Below are 19,977 nucleotides of genomic sequence, written 5' to 3'. Positions count from 1 at the left end.
AGAAGAAGTTTAACAGATCGACCACGGCCTCTCAACTCAGAAACTCTAACTAATGAAGACGGCCGTGAAAGCCTACACATTATGATAATCTATAACACAGATTTAACGTGATTGCGAAACAAAATAAAGTTTCACGTGTCGAATGGTGGAAATCACTGTAAGCAACGATACTGGCCCTTATTGCAATTCAGTCCCAAAACCTTTGTCCCAGGGTGACATAACTAAAAGCTTCTTTGAAAAATAATCTAGTAATAAATGTAAAGATACGAACATATCAAATATCTAAACTCCTTTGTTTCATCACTGGGAATTGTCAGCTGTGTCTCAAATAGTGATTCAATTCCAGATACTACTCTCGTCAATGACTGTGCCAAACATACTAGTTTCATTTAAATCCGAATATGATGCGCAATAAATCAATAAAATTCTTGTTGTCAAATACCTATCCCTCTGACTTCACATTAAACAGTGTGATGATTAAAGTGTACTCCATTTTTCTAATGATTATTGAAAAAGTAAACACAAACCGTATAATCGTCATTCAGCCAAAGTTCGAGTTATAGATCTTGTTTGAAGTATAACGTTGGTAGCAAAGGTGCTACTGCAATAGTTGGATAGTGCACAATATTTAAATCGTGCATGTCACTGAGTAAATCATTCGCAGATAAAATAAGTAAAATTCTGTATTTTAGACGAGCTGTTTGTTATAAAATGGAATACGTCGACTTAAAACAAAGATAAATATGATAAAAACATACCGAATGCAGTGGACATGTGTCTGATGCAGAGAATATTTATAACGTCAATCGAATTTAAAAGCCGGCCGGTGTGGCCGAGCGGTTCTAGGCGCTTCAGTCTGTAACCGTGCAACCACTACGGTCGCACGTTCGAATCCTGCCTTGGGCATGGATGTGTGTTATTTCCTTAGGTTAGTTAGGTTTAAGTAGTTCTAAGTTCTAGGGGACTGATGACCTTAGATGTTAAGTCCCATAGTGCTCAGACCCATTTGAACCATTTTTTTCGAATTTAAAACAACATTTTTATACAATGTATATGCTTATTCGCATCACAGGTTCTCTCACGAAATGTCTGGCCATGTTCGAGTGGCTAGTGGCACGAAAATTATTTCGCCTTCGAGTTTTCAATTTTATCCTCAAGGATAGAGCTGTGGCTAAAATACTATGCATTTTTTGGAACGTTGTTTCACGAACCATATACGGGAGTTTTTCCGATCGTGTTACACACGCATCAGCCCAGAAATAAAAAAAAAATGAACATAAGGAAATGCTACGTTTGATTGTTGTAACTCTAATACCTAAGAAGTGCTTTATCATACGTTACTAACCTTTACCTGTAGGTGAGAAATGTCAGCAGCAGATTTGAGTTTCCTATTTATTTGCACCCTGAGTTCTGCAGGAGGTCTGTCGCTCTAGAGGTGGCCAGTGGGATTCTGATTAACTGATAAAGCACGTTCTGCTTTATAAACGGCACTCTTCACGTTGATAGCGGATCTGGAGTGAGAGCGGTAATGATAGGGAAGTGTGGAGGGGATAAGGTTCTCGTAGCTTGGAGGCAGGGAGGCGGCAAACGAGGTAGTGTAGCGAAACCGCTAGGCTCCAGAAAACTTAGGTTCAGTTAGCTAGGGCGCAGCGTCCTATTCATTGAAATGTATGAGGAGAATAACAAATGCTGTAAGTGATTGTGATCAATCGTGTGCATGGGAGAAATCATACTCCGCTACGTTGGGTCAGCTGCTCTATTGATACAGTCCACGTGATGTCAGAGGGCGAGAACAGCTGATATAGCTTTTTCGAGGACACCAAGTATTATTTTTCTCAGGCAGCCGACTGTCTGACGACAAGGTCAGCAAAAGGAGGTTACAGAGTTTATCAGTTCAATATGATTAGGCCTGCATTGTAGGTACAACTGTAATACAGAATCATCTGTTGATAAGAACGTTTATTTCAGTTCACATGTTACAGATGACAAGTTCAACTTCAGCAACTACACCCTTACGGACAACATAAAATCTTGGAGATGAGAATGTCAAAAAAAAAAAAAAACTTTCATTTATTAATTTGTTACAGCATCATACTTTATGACAATCCTTCGTAGTCGAAGAAAGTGCTTATCGCACAGAAGCATGTAGTAACAATAATACGTGATGTTAACCCTATAACCTCTTGATGACAATTTAGAAAACAGTCATGCTTGGTGACAACAGTCTTGCAGCGCATTTATAAATGAATAGGAGTTTGTTTTCAAAAAGCTGTTCTAATTCGAAAATAATAGTAATTTATGTCATTACAATAGCACGACTGGCAAGAATTAACTTGAAACATTAACATAAAATATTATATTTACTTAAAAGCTTCTACTTCGTATTTTTTTAAGTGTATGTTTTTCATATTACGTATCGCTGGCTCGATAGCTAAGTGTAAAGTAGAATTGCAGGTATCAAACGTCAGTGCAAAATGCTATCGTATAAATGACCAGTATGTTTTCATGTTTTGATGTCGTTATGTAGCCAACCAGGAATGATACCTCCAGATGCTTACACTGTGACTTACGACCCAGTTAGCGGAAAATGGATTGAGGCAGCGGCGCTGAAGAATACCGGGTCACTTGAAAGGGATGTCTGCATCTGGTGGTAGATCAAGTCCTTGCGAGTGATGGTGTGTAGTGCCTAGGTGAGCATATCGGAACGAAGGGTAGGTGGTTACACTTTACTGATCTCCTTCTACTGACCCGGTGGCTGATTCTGGGCGTTGCGGTAGTAGGCCAGCAGGCAGCCCGCCTCTGGAGAAGTACCAAGTCTGATTGTCTGGACGCACTCACATAGCAGTGACGATGCTAATGTGAGGTCGACTCTCGAACAATGTAGGGTAACAATAGCTCTTGACTTTAAAGAACCACGTGCTGAAAAATGTTGTAGCTTGTCAAGTATAATTTTCACATGTTACAGGGTGTCCCAAAGGAAACAGCGAATTTTCACTTGGTTATTACAAGGTCAGGCGTATATTGAAATCAAGAGAACTTATAGATAACTGCTGTACATACATTTCCACTCCTAGGAGGCCACACGTAAGTGTAGTTTGTAAAAGTACACCAAAAAATGGCTTTCATTGGCGATGCTTCGGTGAAGACATTCGTGGAAGTTGCGCATTACCTTTCGATCGTTTTTGAAAATTGCCACTGCCGCTTCCCAGATAACGGCATCAAATCATCAGTATTGTGAAGTCGCCGTGAAGAAAGTTGGTTCTAGAGGTGATTCTACTTAAAAAGTAAGAAGCTGAGAGATCAAGCGATCTAGTAGCCCACGCGTTGTGTCCAAAAAATATTGGAATTTTCTTTTGTTGATGAAACTTTACCCTGCCGCCACAAAATTTATCGGAAATGTATCACCCTGGTCACTTCTGTCTAGTAACTTTCTACAACAATATATTTCCCGCCAGTAAATGTTGAGTCACGTGCGGTTTATAATAAAGATACTTTAAACGACCTTTCACACTATTCTGCAGATACCTGCAAGGGACTTTTAATGCTCTACAATAGTGACTGGCAGATCGCGATGGCCTCCGTTGCAGAACTGCACGAACTTGTCCACTGACAATACGTGCAAGTACTGGCCTTGTTCCATAAAGAAGTCAATGGCATAATATGTTGGTCACATCAGATACGGTATATGACGCGAGCACATTCACATGTTAACAAGGGGGCCGATTGAAAATGTAGAATGCCCTGTGGCCCATCCTCTAGTATATGAGAATTTTTGTATTCTGAGATGTAGGAGAACTTGTTATGAGTGACTTAAGCATTATTTTTGACATATCGGAGAGGAAAAAGCAGGCAGCTAGTTAGTTAGTTACGAAGTACACGATTTTTCCAGCGTGCAGTATCCTCTAACAACTCGCAGTAATGCAACCGAATGAAAACTACGATACTTCGACAGATAACAAACTCTCATTTCCAAGGCACAAATTTGAAAACACCATAAAATGTCAGGGTGGGTTATGTTTATCTTTCCAGATACTGTGTCCGTGCTTTTCCTGCGAACTTATCTGAAAGTGTTCATTCGGGTTATTCGAACAACATGATTAACTATTTGCTAGTTCCATCGATCTTAAATGCGGTCTTCAAATGGTTCAAATGGCTCTCAGCACTATGGGAGTTAACGTCTGAGGTCATCGGCAAATGCGGTCTCTCACTGTGATGTCGAACGAGTTAGTTTACACGCATAATGCCCCTTGTCTGTGAAAAACATGAAAACATACTGGTCATTTACACGAAAGCGTTTTGCACTGACGTTTGATTCCTGTAATTCTTATTTACGCTTAACAATACAGCCAGCGATACTTAATATGAAAAACATATACTTAAAAAAATATGAAGTAGAACCTTTCAAGTAAATATAATGATTTATGTTAATGTTTCAAGTTAATTCTTGCCAGTCGTGCTATTGTAATGACATAAGTTACTATTATTTTCGAATTATAATAGATTTTTGAAAACAAACTCCCATTCATTAGTAAATGCGCTGCAAGACTGCTGTCACCAAGCATGACTGTTTTCTAAATTGTCATCAAGAGGTTGTAGAGTTAACACGTATTATTCTTACTACATGCTTCTGTGTGATAAGCACTTTCTTCGGCTACGAAGGATTGTCAAAATGTATGATGCTGTAACAAATTAATAAATGAAAGTTTTTTTTTTTTTTGACATTCTCATCTCCAAGATTTTATGATGTTATAACAAATTTTGTTCACGGCATGTCGGACGAAGGGAAAATAAAATGGATTAAACGTCATTTGGAGGGAGACCTACAGTCTTGGGCAAAGGTTAAATGTAGTTCTTGCGAATCGTACGAAGAGCTCGAAAAATAATTTTTGAATAAATTTTGGAGCGAGGCAAAACAGATGCAGATCCAAACTGAATTTTTAAACGGGCCGAGCTACAGGTATGGAAATGGGACAATGACCGATTTTTGCAAGCACGAACTTGGAGAGTGTGGTGTCACTGCCAGACACCACACTTGCTAGGTGGTAGCTTAAATCGGCCGCGGTCCATTAGTACATGTCGGACCCGCGTGTCGCCACTGTGTGATCGCAGACCGAGCGCCACCACACGGCAGGTCTCGAGAGACGTACGAGAACTCGCCCCAGTTGTACGACGACGTTGCTAGCGCCTACACGGACGAAGCCTTTGCTCTCATTTGCCGAGAGACAGAATAGCCTTCAGCTAAGTTAATGGCTACGACTTAGCAAGGCGCCATTAGCCTTACATAGTTTGATAGTTATCGTATGAAATGTCTCATCAAGAATGCTGTATTCACAACAAGGATAAATAAAAGTTAAGTATTAGAGGAGCTGCATACTTTTCTTATTAGAATTCACTACTTATCCTGTTCCAGAATTCACGCCCGTCTGCGTTAGATAGCGTGCATTTCGGCCTCCTCTATCTACAAGGTGTTGGCACATTCACCAACACATCAGAGAGCTTATGCATGTGAAATATCCGTTGGGGGTTTTAACGGAAATCACCACATTAAAGAGGCGATTACCCGAAAATTTGCAGTGGGATCTTGTCCATAGTCCACATGATTCCGTGGACAAATTTCTAGAATTTTGTGCAGGGAGGAGACCCCCCCAAGAGGGATCATTGCCGACAAAATTTTATTAAATTAAATTTTTCCACGCATAATGTTCGGCCGTAGCCGGCTTGGGCATACTGTGGTGGAAGGTGCTGGCCGGAAGACCATGGTCGGCACATTCCTGCCACGTGCTCCTCGGTCAGACTCAAGTCCCACGGGTTGGTTGCGCTGACGGGGGTACGCTACTAGCAAGGCGCGTTGGCGGAATCAATCCTCCAATCAGAGACTAATCGTGTGATCACGTGGGGACGCGGCAGGGAGCGGCGAGGGCGGCTTGGAAACAGTTCCGCTCTCTCTTAGCTTCTGACCTCGGCCCCGAGTAGTCGCTCCTCTAGCCTCTGCCTCTCTGATGAGCAGACGGCAACCCCTCTTGGGGCTGCTCAGCCCTACGTAGGCACCACTGTACCATCATTACAAGAATAAACTGGGTCCATTCCACTGAATTAATTGTCATTTTACAACGCCCTCCGCTCCTGACTTCTATCCTGACGAACAAATGGTTGTAAAATCAACTCATCAGTTGAGTATGAGTACTACGAAGGGGCCGAGGATGAGTAAGTAATGGAAACTAGTCCGAACGTGGCGAGGCTGCAGCGCGCCATGCGCGTGCCAGCCGGTCGCCTGCGTTGCAGAATGTGCGTGGCCGCGCACTAGCGCGCCACAAGCGTGACGCAGTTCGCCGCCGGACGCGAGCCGAGGAGGGTCCGCGATGCCGACGACGCCGCCGCCTCCGCTGTCCGTAGCTACCACGGGCCACCGCCTGCGCCGGGGTCCGGGGTGCGGCCCTCGTGCCGCCCCGCCGTCGCAGCTGTCAGTGCTCTCGCCCGCCGCCTGCTGAGCCCGCGCGTGATCAACGCGCCTGCCGCCGCTCGTCGACACCGCCGCCGTCCGTCGTCTGCACGCCACCAAATAATGTAAGTCGCTCGCGACGCTACGGTGGTGTAGATGCCCACACTATTGTAACATGCCGATCACCAGGCAGCAATCGGAGGCAGGAGCAGCCGGAGAGGATGAAGATCCCCTCTTGGCGCTACAGTCCCAGCTAAATCAATTAATTTTATCTAACGCGGAGCTTAAGCAACAGATAGATGATCTTAAAATGGCTTCTCCGCAATCTAATGTTGCTAAGCCAGTGCTAGTGGAAGAACAGCCGAAGCAGGTGATTCCACCACTCACTAGTGCAGAATCACCTGTGGCGGTAGCCACCTCTACTTTGGTGCAGAGCTTCCCAGCAGTAACTTTTATTCCGGCGTTCGCTGGAAAGCCGCACGAGGATATTCAAACGCTTGTCCAGAATATCCAGGATATCGAAAAGCTTTGCGGTTGGCCAGATGAATTTCTCTTAAACGTGATGAAAATGAAACTCATCGGCGAAGCGCGGAACTACGTGCAGTCGGTTGAGAGCTTGAAAAATGCCCCTACCTTCCAGTCCCTTGCAACAGGGTTGATTGAAAGGTATACAGACAAACGTGGTACTAGTTACTATCGCGATTTGCTTTCCACCCTTAAGCAAAAAACGGGTGAAGATTTAGAAGCATTCGCGGACAGGATTCGAAGCGTCGCACGCCACACGTACGCACTAAGTGCCAGTTCTGCTCGTAACAAGGTTCTGTTGAAAGAATCAGAATGTCGTGCGATAGACGTGTTTATTCGTGGCATAAACCCTCAAATAGGGGGCGAAATCAAGGTAGCTTCCCCCGCACCTTACACGAAGCCGTGCGATTAGCACTCTTGAGAGAGGAGGCGAGCCGATTTGTGGCCGTCTCCGCGCGGCAAAGCGAGCCCCGACGTGTCTTTTCGAACGATACTAAGTGTGGGCGCTGTAATAGACAAGGACATGTGGCAGAGCAATGTCGCGTGCCATATTGTCATCAGTGCAGGAACATGGGTCACCAAAGCGTGCATTGTCCAAATAGTAGGCCACAACCGCCTGCAAATTCCAGGCGAAATGCAAACCAATCACAGAATTCGGGAAACGGCCGCGGGGCAGGAAGTGCCACCCCTCCCGGCCCCCGTTAAAAATAGTGACCCCCCTAGTTGATAAGGGAATCACGCAGTTGGCAAGCGTGGTTGTCGATGGTGTTAGAGGCCGCAAACCAATACGCGTGCTAATTGACACAGGCGCACAGATCAGCTTGGCATTTTTATCGAAGAGAGATAAAAGAACATTCAACCGCCGCGGTACCATATCAGTGGTATTGGTCCCGGCATAGTGAAACCTGATGGCAGCTGTTGCGTTGAGTTCATGTTGGACTCCACAGAATATGCTTTTACGATGGAGGTTGTACGGAACAGGCGCACGGATTACGACATCATCCTGGGAAGTGACTTTCTGCGTCATTTCCAGGGGGTTATTGACTATAGGTTAAATACCGTCCAATTCGGCGACAAAGTGCACCGTTTTGGACGTGACTCAACGTTGCGGGCGGGCGGAGCTGGGAAAAAAGGATCCGTTCCCCAAGTTTCGGAGTCTCCCGTAACGATGCTAAAAGCCAATAATCCCGTGGAGATACCAGAAGGCACAGGAAAGATTCTTTGGGTGCCTGTCGGGATACGTGAATCCGAAGAGGTTCATTTCTTGGTAGATCCACTCTGCCAGAATGAAACTCTTGACCAGATGCAGGTCCACGTAAAACGTAGCCTGTGCAAAACACAGCAAGTACAGAAAGAAAATTGCGTACCCGTGTGTCTAGACAATTTTAGTCACCAGCAAGCTTTAATACCGCGTGGTACAGTATTAGCCAGCTTACAGGTTGTAGTGAACTGTTAAGGCAGCCAGTCCACAGTGAAGTAGCCGAAAGGGCACGCGTCAACTCACGCCGTCTGGCGTTAAGTCTGGAACAGGATACGTGATGAATGTGATAAAGAAAAGAACGTAGCTACTAGAACACTTAACTTTTATATCGTCCTTTGGTATACAGCATTCTTGATGATACAAGTGAGACTCTTTAGATTCATGAAGTAACTAATGGCGCCTTGCTAGGTCGTAGCCATGGACTTAGCTGAAGGCTATTCTAACTGTCTCTCGGCAAATGAGAGAAAGGCTTCGTACGTGTAGTCGCTAGCAATGTCGTCCGTACAACTGGGGCGAGTGCTAGTACGTCTCTCGAGACGTGCCTTGTGGTGGCGCTCGGTCTGCGATCACACAGTGGCGACACGCGGATCCGACATGTACTAATGGACCGCGGCCGATTTAAAGCTACCACCTAGCAAGTGTGGTGTCTGGCGGTGACACCACACAGGTTATTACAGAAGATGAGTTGTCAAAGAGAACCCCTTCTCTGAAAAAGAAAAAGACTGCTGCCGCCTCTCAACACCTTTTGACAATCACGTCACATCTGACAGATAAGTTTAAAGCTAAGCTTAGTCACCTCTCATTGCATGAACAAAAGCTAATAAATGAATTATTGAATGAGTATTCATGGTTGTTTGAAGACAGGAAATATTTACCAGCAACAGATCAATCCAACACGAGATTCCAACCGGAAATGCTAGGCCAACAGCTCAAAAAGGGTACCGAATTCCCTACCATCTTCAGTCAGTGGTAGAGGAAACTATACAACAGCAACTAGAAGCAGGAATAATACAACCCTCTTCTAGTGCGTGGTCTAGCCCAATTGTAGTCGTTCCAAAGAAATCTATAGACGGAGAAAAATCCTATCGCCTCTGTGTAGACATGCGAGCAGTAAACAAAGTTACTACTCCAGATCATTATCCATTACCCCGGATCGATGAAACACTCGATCTTCTGGGAAATTGCCGGTACTTCACAACATTAGACATGCGCAGTGGGTATTATCAAATTCCAATTGCTCCTCAAGATCGAGCTAAGACAGCTTTTGTAGTTCCTGGTGGCTTATATGAATTCTTAAGGATGCCTTTCGGGCTTCGCAACGCGCCAGCAACCTTTCAGCGATTTGCAGATCTGCTATTACGTGGGTTGAAACCTACTATGTGCCTTGTGTATCTTGATGATATAATTGTATTTTCAAAATCCATTGTTGAACATGCTGAACATCTACGCAGTGTGCTGTTATGCTTGCAAAATGCTAATTTAAGCTTAAAATTAGAAAAATGTTCTTTTGCTCAATCACAAGTGCAGTATTTAGGTCATGTCATCAGTTCTAGCGGAGTCAAGCCAGATCCACGATTAACTGAAGCAGTAGACACTTTTCATATTCCAACAAATTTAAAGGAATTACAATCCTTCCTTGGTCTTGCAAATTATTACCGCCGTTTTGTTAAAGATTATGCTACTATTACCAAACCACTTACTAATTTGTTGAAAAAGGATACTCCTTTTGTTTGGACGGATGAATGTTCGACCGCCTTTCAAACAGTGAAAACTATTTTAACTAGTTCACCTCTACTTGTTTACCCAGACTTCGCTGAACCTTTTATTTTATCTTGTGACGCATCTGATTTTGCTGTAGGATATGTCCTAAGCCAAGTGCAAGATGGTGAGGAAAACCCCGTTGGGTATACCTCTCGTCCACTGAATAAAGCAGAAACTAATTACAGTACTACAGAAAAGGAATTGCTTGCCCTTCTTTTTGGAATTAATTATTTTAGATGTTACCTTTATGGTCGCAAGTTTACAGTTCTTACCGATCACTCTGCTCTGCAGCGGTTATTGAATCTTAAAGACCCTAGCAGCAAACTTATGCGCTGGGCCATGAAACTGTCAGAATATGATTTTGAAGTTCGGCACAAGCCTAGTCGGTTGCATCAAAATGCTGATGCTTTAAGTAGAAAAGTGGGTGTCATTCAAACCAGATGAGGTATCAATTGAAGAGTTAAAAGAAGCACAGCAGGTGGACGTTCAATGTCAAAAATACGCCACCTTGCCAGAATTTGAAGTAATAGACGACCTTTTGTATTGAAGAACTCCCCATGGAAATCGTTTGGTAATACCGGAATGCTTGCAGCAACGTATAATACGGCAATGCCATGATACAATCCAAGCATGTCACAGCGGAAAACGCGCTACGAACGCTCGAATTGCGACACGTTATTGGTGGCAATACCGAAAACGTGACGTGGACAGGTATGTAAGATCTTGCCTGCCGTGTGCTCAACGAGCACCAAATAGGCATCCGCGAGTGCCGCTGCAAACACTTCCTCAGGCATCTTCACCCTTCGAAATTCTTGCTTTAGATTTCCAAGGTCCTTTTCCACAGTCTCAACAAGGTAACATATACATTTTGTCTGTTATTGATCACTTTTCACTTTATCTAATTATGGTTCCCCTCCCCGACATGACAGCTGAAACTGTGGTGAGAGAGTTTGTAAATCGTGTGATACTACCTTTTGGAAGTCCTGATGCCATTTTAACGGATCAAGGAACCAATTTCATGTCTGCTTTATTTGTAAAAGTTTGTAAATTATTAAGAATCAAAAAATGGCGTACAACTCCCTTCCATCCTAAGGCCAACGGTCGCGTTGAACGCGTACACCGTACAATTTGTAAAATGTTATCCTATTATGTTGCAAAAACGCACGCTGATTGGGACAGTTATGTACCGTATATTTCTTCTGCATACAACACCCGAATACATGAATCCACGGGGTATACCCCTTACGAAGCTGTGTTTGGACGGCCGATGAATTCGCCGTTCGAAATAGACAAACTACCTCAAGGTGTAGAAATAAAGGAAGTAAAAGGTTTAGCCCGCCGGCTAAAAGCGATCTGGTATAAGGTAAAGAGGAATAATATCAAAGCTACTAATAAACAGTTGCACAGGCAGAACAAAAATGCTGTTTTACCGACTTATCAAACAGGTGATTTAGTGTTACTACGAAACCCGGCAATCAAAAAGTGACGAACTAAAAAGTTCTCTCCCCGCTTTGAAGGCCCGTATCGGATTGTACGGTTGACCTCACCAGTCAATGCAGAACTGCAATTAACCGATCGTATGGTGATAGTGCACTTTGACCGCCTGCAACCTTACCACGGTAGGGCTGTGTCACCACAACAGGTCGCAGCCCCCGATCCGCCTGTGTCACCTCCACCTCAAGTGGAACAAAGACGAAAGAAAAAACGGAGGAGATTACCTCCACAGGGTTGTAGATACCCTTTGCGGAATCGACACCCTTATGGGTTGAGGTCGCGTGATTAATCACGCCTAATTAGAGTTTTATGTTATGTTTTACTGCGGCTTAGTTTAAGTCATTTTCTCCAGGGACTTGGAAGCAAGACGTGCTTGGCCACCACGGAGTTCCCAGCCATTCTCAATTGTCAATTTCCAGTCCTGTCATGTATTTTTGCTCATTTTCATATGTATGATTATGTTTTATGTTTTGCAAGCAATGCCACGCATTAGACGTCACGCAACTGACTTGCTTCAAATGCAACCATTACACTTGGTGTTGGCAGTACCGCGGCTGCTAACTCCGAATAATATTCTTCCTTGTCCTCTATTGCCATCTATTCGGCAAACCAGTACATGTGGAGTAGTTTTACTCCGAGCTTTTCTTAATACTTGTTACGTTGACGTCTAGTGTATTGTACTATATGTCGTAGTTCTGTATTTGCTGCAGCTAACCGTAAGTAATCGGAACAGAAAAAGCCAGGACTTGAAATGCATACGCCTCGTACGCTTTGTTTACGGGACCAGCTGTTGGCGGGGCAACACATCAGATGTCGCCTCCCCTCCTCTCTTCAGCGCTGTCCCTTCTCCTCGCCAAGAACTGGCCAGCGGCCATCATTTTTTCTCAGCCAGTAACAGCGCTCCGCACGATGACGTATCTTATCACCACGTGCGCTGCCGCCTCCAGCGTCTCAACACGCGGCGCGTCCGAGTAGTTACAAAAACAAACCGCAAATTACTGCCCTATCCTCCGTGTATGACAGACTACAATGCATTTACCATCATTTTATATACCTAGCAGCCTTTAAAAAAAAACTCTTATTCTAGATAGTTAGCAATTTCTAATTCATCGTTATTTCTGGTACACGCTAAGCGCGTGATATTTGTCGCTGCAGTAGCGGCCGGTCTCTCGCGGCTACACGCCGTCTCACATAACCGCTGACGTGCCGGTGCCTACTCCGCACCTACGCGTGCGCTGCGCGCTCGCTAACAGCTCCAAGCTGGTTTCTTTCATGCAGCCGGAAGACACGGCAAACAAAATTCATTCAAACATCCCAATAAATCTTAACATAAATATTAAGTAAATGTGATTCATTGTTTAAATTCTTTTCCTTGTTTTGTTTCACATTAGCTGGATAAAATCACACGAAGTTCTTAACGATTTACATTATTCTGCATACCTTAGTCTGCCAATCCTGTAAGTGAAGTTTCACTACTGCTTTGATTCATTGTATAAGCTACAAACTACAGCCCTAACCCTCTTACACATCGAACTATGATGACATTTAACGTTATCTGCCTTGGACAAGGCCAGATATGGGCAAACCAATGCAATGCCACGGGTTTTTCACGCTACTGACGAGGCACAAACGACCAATCGTCCGGGCTGCCGTATATCGGTGGGCGATTGTTCCTTGGTTGCTAGGCAGTTATTTTTGCCCTCCCCATTTATTTTACTCCACCGCCGTGGTCATTGTTATATCCTGTTTTCCTTCTTCTGTCGATGAGGAGGCCCCTACAACATGTTAGGTACCCTCTTCCGACAGTACCGGTCTTTTAATCTTACCACCTATTTACACCGAGATATTGCTCTCCCTTGTTGCAGTCTTGCCCCAAAATATCGGCCGATGATCCATTGTGAGATACGTACTTTGCCTCTAATTAGCCGGTGATGTAAGCGCTACGGGAACTGTGCCTAGTTGTCCTTTCAGTTCAATTTGTTATCGTCAGTTTTAAAACTAACACACACGCAGCCTAGCGGCCAGCCCCAGGTGGTCAGTGTTACATGTTAACGTTGAGCGTTCCGACTACTTACAGCATTATTATTATACATCATTGTGTTTTTATTTTCCTGTCAATATATGTCATTCTTTTAATTATGTCATTATGCTAGCGCTAGTGATTTATAGTTCATGATTTTCATTTTATGTAGTGTTATGTACTGCGCGCACAAAAAGTGACGCTATTTATGCATGTATGCTATTCTAGCTTCAGAGCTATTTTTATTGCTTGAACAGTCGACATTTTCCTAGTACAGCAGGTCGCTGATAACGCCGCTGATACTTTTATTCCATGCATCGCAGGAAACCCATGTGCCTACACTAATTCTTATTAAGTCAGACGGACGTCCTTAGGCCCGCTGAACCACGGTATCGCACATAGCTCCAATGCACTGCCTACCCCTCAATTATTAGACAGGTTGCCTTAGCACTGTCCGCAGGTTGCTCCATCGCCCTGCAAATTATATAATCATCAATCCAAGTCTGCAGATTGCACTAATGCACTGCTGAACTTATTAGTCGAGTCACTCGCAGGTAGCTCATTCGCACCGCGAACTTGTACTTACACGTCACCGAATCCTAGGCTCCTCGGTTGACCACAAAACAATTCATACATCAATTACCGTGAGACAATTTGCGCTCACACTACGCCTTTGGCACTCAACCACAAATGAACTGAGCCCCAGACGCTCTTTTATTACATTTTATACAACGCCACTTTCTTCTAGATGGCAATTCCATTGCAAAATCATCGGATTCTGCCAAAGATTCAGATACCGTTCCAGAAATGGCAGCCTTTTCCGTTGCTGAACGGATTCGTTGCTTTCCACCATCTGACAGTGCAAACTGCACTTTTAAGAACAATGTTGTTATATACACACACTGTCGGATTCTACTGACGTAGTCCCTTATGCACTTCGTCAATCGACTAAAAACCAACATCCGATGACGGATTTCGTATCCGATTAGGAAGTTTATGTTCGGGAAATATTCCCTTTATTTTATTTCTTGTCAATTATTATTACTTCAATGTCATGTTTTATTGTTATCAATTTATAGTTATGATTAATGTTAGTGCACTTCATGGTTATACGTTATTTTTGTGTCATATTCGGTATTCCCTTTTAATTTTCATTGTTTCTCGACTGGAAGTATCTCTGAGGCACCTATTGGCCTTCAATTCGTATCCGCCATCAGCTACCATTAGTCACACAATTACACAACACTTCATACGCCCAATAACAACTTACAACACACTCACACTGTTCATATCCACACTACTTTGGTGTAACCAGACCTCTATTGTCATATACTGAGTACATGAACAAGGCTTTTATCGTTTAAGCCCTCCGCTCTACGGTAGGGGAAAGGGAAGTACGTACGTATGTACGTTATGTTCAGTAGCAGTTTCTTTTAATCAACAACGTAATCAATTTACCTGTTGAACACTTAAGTTGCTCTGTTAAAATGGAATCAAACGTCTTTGTGACATCAGCTATTCCTTTATTATTGCTTTGCAATAAACTGTTACTTTTAAGTTGCACTTACAATGTCTTAGTCTCGGACGCAGAGCCACTAGCGCTCTCCGACGCTGTTATCTGAGCTCAGCACTCTGCCGGCTCAGCGCTGATAAAGCTGCGCTGCGCCGCCTCCACTGCTTCACGCCCAGCCTCTGTATTCACGAACAACAGACTCGCTCTCGCTAACATTCATTTCCGACTTCAGTACAGTTAATCTCTCTATTGACCACTTCTGTAAGTAAAGATCCTATGATTATTGAGTTAACTTGAGTTGTCCTACCCTCATTCGGGTTTTCTACAGCTGAAAAACCAGTCAATATTATTTCTGAAATTTATGAAGTACTTCACCTGTCTCGCTGTGTCGAGCCTTAGCGGGGTGGGTGCCCCTGCGTAGTGGCCAATGCGTGGGAGGTGCCTAGGCTGTGCAGGTTTACACCGCGATCACAGGATTCCTTCTCATTTTATTCATAAAAAAAACTTTCTTCGTACAAAATCTCAAATTAATTAACGACACTTGGCCTTCGTCCCATAGCAGGTTGAAAAATTTTTTCCAGCGAGTTACGCTTAGTCTGCGCTGCGTAGTACTGCCTCCGCGTTCAGCGTCTTTTTTGCTGACGCGTGATTGATCAGCGGATACTCAGTGTTGAATTACACCATTGTCTTGCCGCCTTGCTACCCCCACGGCTGCCAAACTGTTGGTTGCCTGCCGTGATTCTACTTCGTGGCCTTCTTCATCAGTAAGCGTGACTGAACGGGTCCATCGTCGCTACTTGCCAGGTAATTATTGCTACAACGTTGTACCCCCTCTGTCATCTCTGAATTACTCATCAAGTAAGCCAGGAAATTTTTACTTCTAGGGTCACTAATACTTTCTCTCGCAGTCGACCGTTATCAACATTGGAAGCTGAAAGCAACCTCCCCTTTTACTATGCTGCGTTGGAGGTCCGACTTACCCGTAATTCGGACGGTATTCGGATGCGAATCAGGTTGCCAATCACGTGCGCAAATTGCGAATACGAGTGCTATCAAATATACACTTTTCCAGTCTCTTGGGCTGTCCTTCACCACCATGTTGTTTAGCAGACTCAAGAATTTTTAATAGTTAGTCGGGATCGACAAACTCACGCCACTCTCTCTCGCGCTGAACTATCCAGTTGCTTCCATACAACACATTACTTATGCTCCACGCTAATTTTACACACAAACACTACTGAGTGCGAGATGTCACTGTTTTTAGCTGGAACTACTACACCTCCATGTCCTCGTGTTCTAGTCTCACTTCGTCAACCAATAATTCAGCCTGTTGGCAACAGTTTTCTGTTCGCTGTTCCACAGACTGTCACCGCCACCCTGGTGTGCCACCGTTCAATGTCAGAGACTGAATCGTACCGGGTAACACTGAATAATAGTGGCCTAGTGTATAATAGTTCAAGATGTGACGTATACGCTGCTTCTATGAGGTTATCAGCTCAATTGCACTCCACCTTTCATGTCACCATTCCCACATTTACCTTATACCTTCCTGAACTCTCTTTTAAACTCCATCACCATGAGAAGCTAAAGAATTTACCGAATACAAATGATTCAGATCTACTCCAATCGATCAATCATCTCCTTACCCAGGAACACAACCAAGTTGCTCTTGACTGAGTGGCCTCACATATTGCTGATTGGCACCAAACCAAGCGATTAACCACCGTTGTATTACCCAGCGCTGGTTCGGTAATAATCATTGTAATGATTCTGATTATAGTATCCTGGATACTCTGTAAAAGAGAGTTTTGCAAATGTTTCACTTCCTTCCGAGAAGTAGTACCACACCCACAACCTGAAGGTGAATATCACACCTGAAACTACCTGCCAACCTTGGTGCATGCGATCAGGCATGACCCCCCCTTAGAATTAAGTTGTAGTCTAGGTGTCAGGTCAATGAACTAATTTTGTAATGGATTTGTATTTCTATGTATAGTCTATGGAATCACAATTTAACTGTCGAGTTCTAACCCTCATGTAAGTCATTTTGTTTTCTCTTTAAATTTTTGTCATTTTGTAATGTTCTCATTCACCCACTTGGGCAATTACCATTGTAATCCTAGATTTAAGAACTCAAAGTAATATTACGGGGAAAAACCTCCTTGTGACTGTTAGGCCTGGGAGCATTCTCTCACCCCCACGAGGGTGGAGTGTTTCAGTGTGCTGTGCTCCGGTGCCCCTCATCATCGCCTGGGTACCCACCACCACTGATACCGCCGACACACACTCACAGCATGGCGCCGCCCCACTGCCGTCGCACCAACTTCACAAGTTTGTTATTCAAGAGCCTTCCTTCAGGCCCTTCAGGCCACTTTGTAACTTTTGCACATATTGATATCACTATGTTATGGGACCCTTCGTAATGATCATATATTTTTTAAATGGAATAATCAATTAGAATAAGCTCATTCATTTTCATCCAGAGAGCCTTCTTCGGAAGGGGAAAGGATGTGCAGGGAGGAGACCCCCCAAGAGGGATCATTGCCGACAAAATTTTATTAAATTAAATTTTTCCACGCATAATGTTCGGCCGTGGCCGGCTTGGGCATACTGTGGTGGAAGGTGCTGGCCGGAAGACCATGGTCGGCACATTCCTGCCACGTGCTCCTCGGTCAGACTCAAGTCCCACGGGTTGGTTGCGCTGACGGGGGTACGCTACTAGCAAGGCGCGTTGGCGGAATCAATCCTCCAATCAGAGACTAATCGTGTGATCACGTGGGGACACGGCCGGGAGCGGCGAGGGCGGCTTGGAAACAGCTCCGCTCTCTCTTAGCTTCTGACCTCGGCCCCGAGTAGTCGCTCCTCTAGCCTCTGCCTCTCTGATGAGCAGACGGCAACCCCTCTTGGGGCTGCTCAGCCCTACGTAGGCACCACTGTACCATCATTACAAGAATAAACTGGATCCATTCCACTCAATTAATTGTCATTTTACAACGCCCTCCGCTCCTGACTTCTATCCTGACGAACAATTTGTAGAAAAACTAGAAAGGGCTTTGAAGTGCAAACCTCAAAGCAAACTGGGTGGTAGTTATCAAAATGGGAATCCAAATAATCACCATCAAAATAATAATTGTGAGAGAAATCAAAGGAATTCTCAGGAAGATAGTAGCTGGAATTTGCAGAATGGTCGGAGAAAGGAGTGATAACTTCCGTGAACTGGATTCAAGTAAAGAACGCAGATCTGACGGGGGATATTCGCGCAAAGTGCAATCGCGTAACAACCGGTCGGGAAACTCATGTTCGCCACATCTCAGGTCCGGGGATGGGGATCTGAACAGACGATGAAAAGGACTGGAGATAATGGTAATGGCAGAAATGTTGATATGTTTGGAGGAAGGCAACAAATATGTAATATGGAGTATGTTAAAGAGTTAGGCTATAGAAGTGATGTAACGCCGGAAATGCATATCCTCCTATTTCCATCTATTGCACTGCAATTTTTTTTCCTTATTTTGTTACCTGAAGATATAACATTTCTGTGTCTTTGTATATTGTAATTGTTTTACTATTTGTATATATATGCATTTATGTCGATGTATAATTGGTTTGTTTTGTGAATATTATTTGTATTTATACGCTAGGTCTGGCCTAGGGAAAACTATGCTATCGAACGAATACATCGATAGGTCGTGTGGAGAACGAAAGTGTTTAGGATCTTTGGTAGTGTTAACTCTGCCGCGTGGAGCGCGGGATGAGCAGAGGGAGTCTGGCCGGAGTAGTGCAGTGGAGCAGGTGTGTTGTGTGACGCTCCCGCGAGTTGCCTCGCGTTCGTGGTTGGGCAGCATGTAATTGCGCTCGACTGGCTATAATGGTTTCTAGCACGGTGTCGCGGACGGGAAGCATTAGCTGGCACACATCAAGAGCCCGTTTCGCCTGGTGACCGTGTCGAGAAGAAGGCGCGCCAGCATCCAGCTTCTGCAACAGCGACGGCCGACAATGAGTGACTGTCGCCACCTCCTCGATCGACGACTTCAAACCTTCAATCAACCAAAAAGGAAGACTAAAAGCACGTAAAGTTTCAGAACTGTATGGCAGACCTCAGCTTTTAAAATTGTTGCATCACAAAATTACAGCAACTTAGCATGAACTTTTGTTGCTCATTGTCCCAATTGCATTGCCAAGCAGGGTCCCTTCCTTTTCCGAAATGAACCCGAGTGTCGTTGAAATTCAAACGCCAGCATTAAAATAATATAATTCAATTTCACTGCCTTAATTTCAAAGTTCAGTTAAAGTATTCATAGCTGGCTACAATATTTAGATTACACGAGCACAAATTAAGAGTGCGAGTTTTGTTAGCATATTTTAGCTTACCTGTGACTGCTGCTCGGCTTGGTACGTACTAAATTTTACTATTGTTAATTGTTCAGAATCATTTAATTCAAGTTCGAAGTTAAATCTCTTATTTCTAAATTGCGTAGATTCAAGTAGCTTTTGAAATGATTGTTGAGGTAGCCCAAGACTAACTGTATTTTACTGAATTTCGATATGCTTCAGAAACAAAGTTCACTATTAATTTCAGTCACTAAACTAACTTTCAATTTTCCAGTTTTATTAATTCTTTTGCTAAATTAAGTCAGGGTGTAGCGAAATTTATTACTTCAGACAAACCTTCAATTTTCACACAACACGTGTCAACCTTCAGTTGCCACGCTTTTAGTGCTAATTATATGTGCAATAACCTTTCTTTTTCAGTTATTATAGTAATTGTCCATAGGACTGGCGACTGTAATTTTCCCCAAATCTCAAATATCTAATTACCGCTAGTTAATTGTTAACGTAACGGCCGCACATTTACTTTCTTTATTAACTTTACCCCATTTCAAAATTAATTTCCACCAGTTTCATTTGCATTTTTCCCTTCATTTAGATGTAACCCTTTCCTCCCTCTTTACCGACAGATTAAC

At 43.8% G+C, this 19,977-nt stretch overlaps 1 protein-coding gene across 2 annotated transcripts in view; it reads right to left on the bottom strand.

Moving 5' to 3' along the window:
* The window catches only part of LOC126236834 (uncharacterized), a 44,240-nt gene extending 42,799 nt beyond the window's left edge, over nt 1–1,441 (bottom strand). The window contains exon 1 of one of the 2 annotated variants that reach the window (XM_049946435.1): nt 1,346–1,441. The gene's annotated coding sequence lies outside the window, so the exon portion shown is untranslated. The remainder of the gene's footprint in view (nt 1–1,345) is intronic. The other variant, XM_049946436.1, reaches the window with a different exon arrangement.
* Nucleotides 1,442–19,977: the final 18,536 nt, after the last annotated feature.

This window comes from Schistocerca nitens, chromosome 2 (assembly GCF_023898315.1).
Source record: "Schistocerca nitens isolate TAMUIC-IGC-003100 chromosome 2, iqSchNite1.1, whole genome shotgun sequence".
In the NCBI taxonomy this organism is placed as follows: domain Eukaryota; kingdom Metazoa; phylum Arthropoda; class Insecta; order Orthoptera; family Acrididae; genus Schistocerca; species Schistocerca nitens.
Note: the sequence above shows the minus strand (reverse complement) of the source record. Positions and strands in the feature narration are given on the sequence as shown.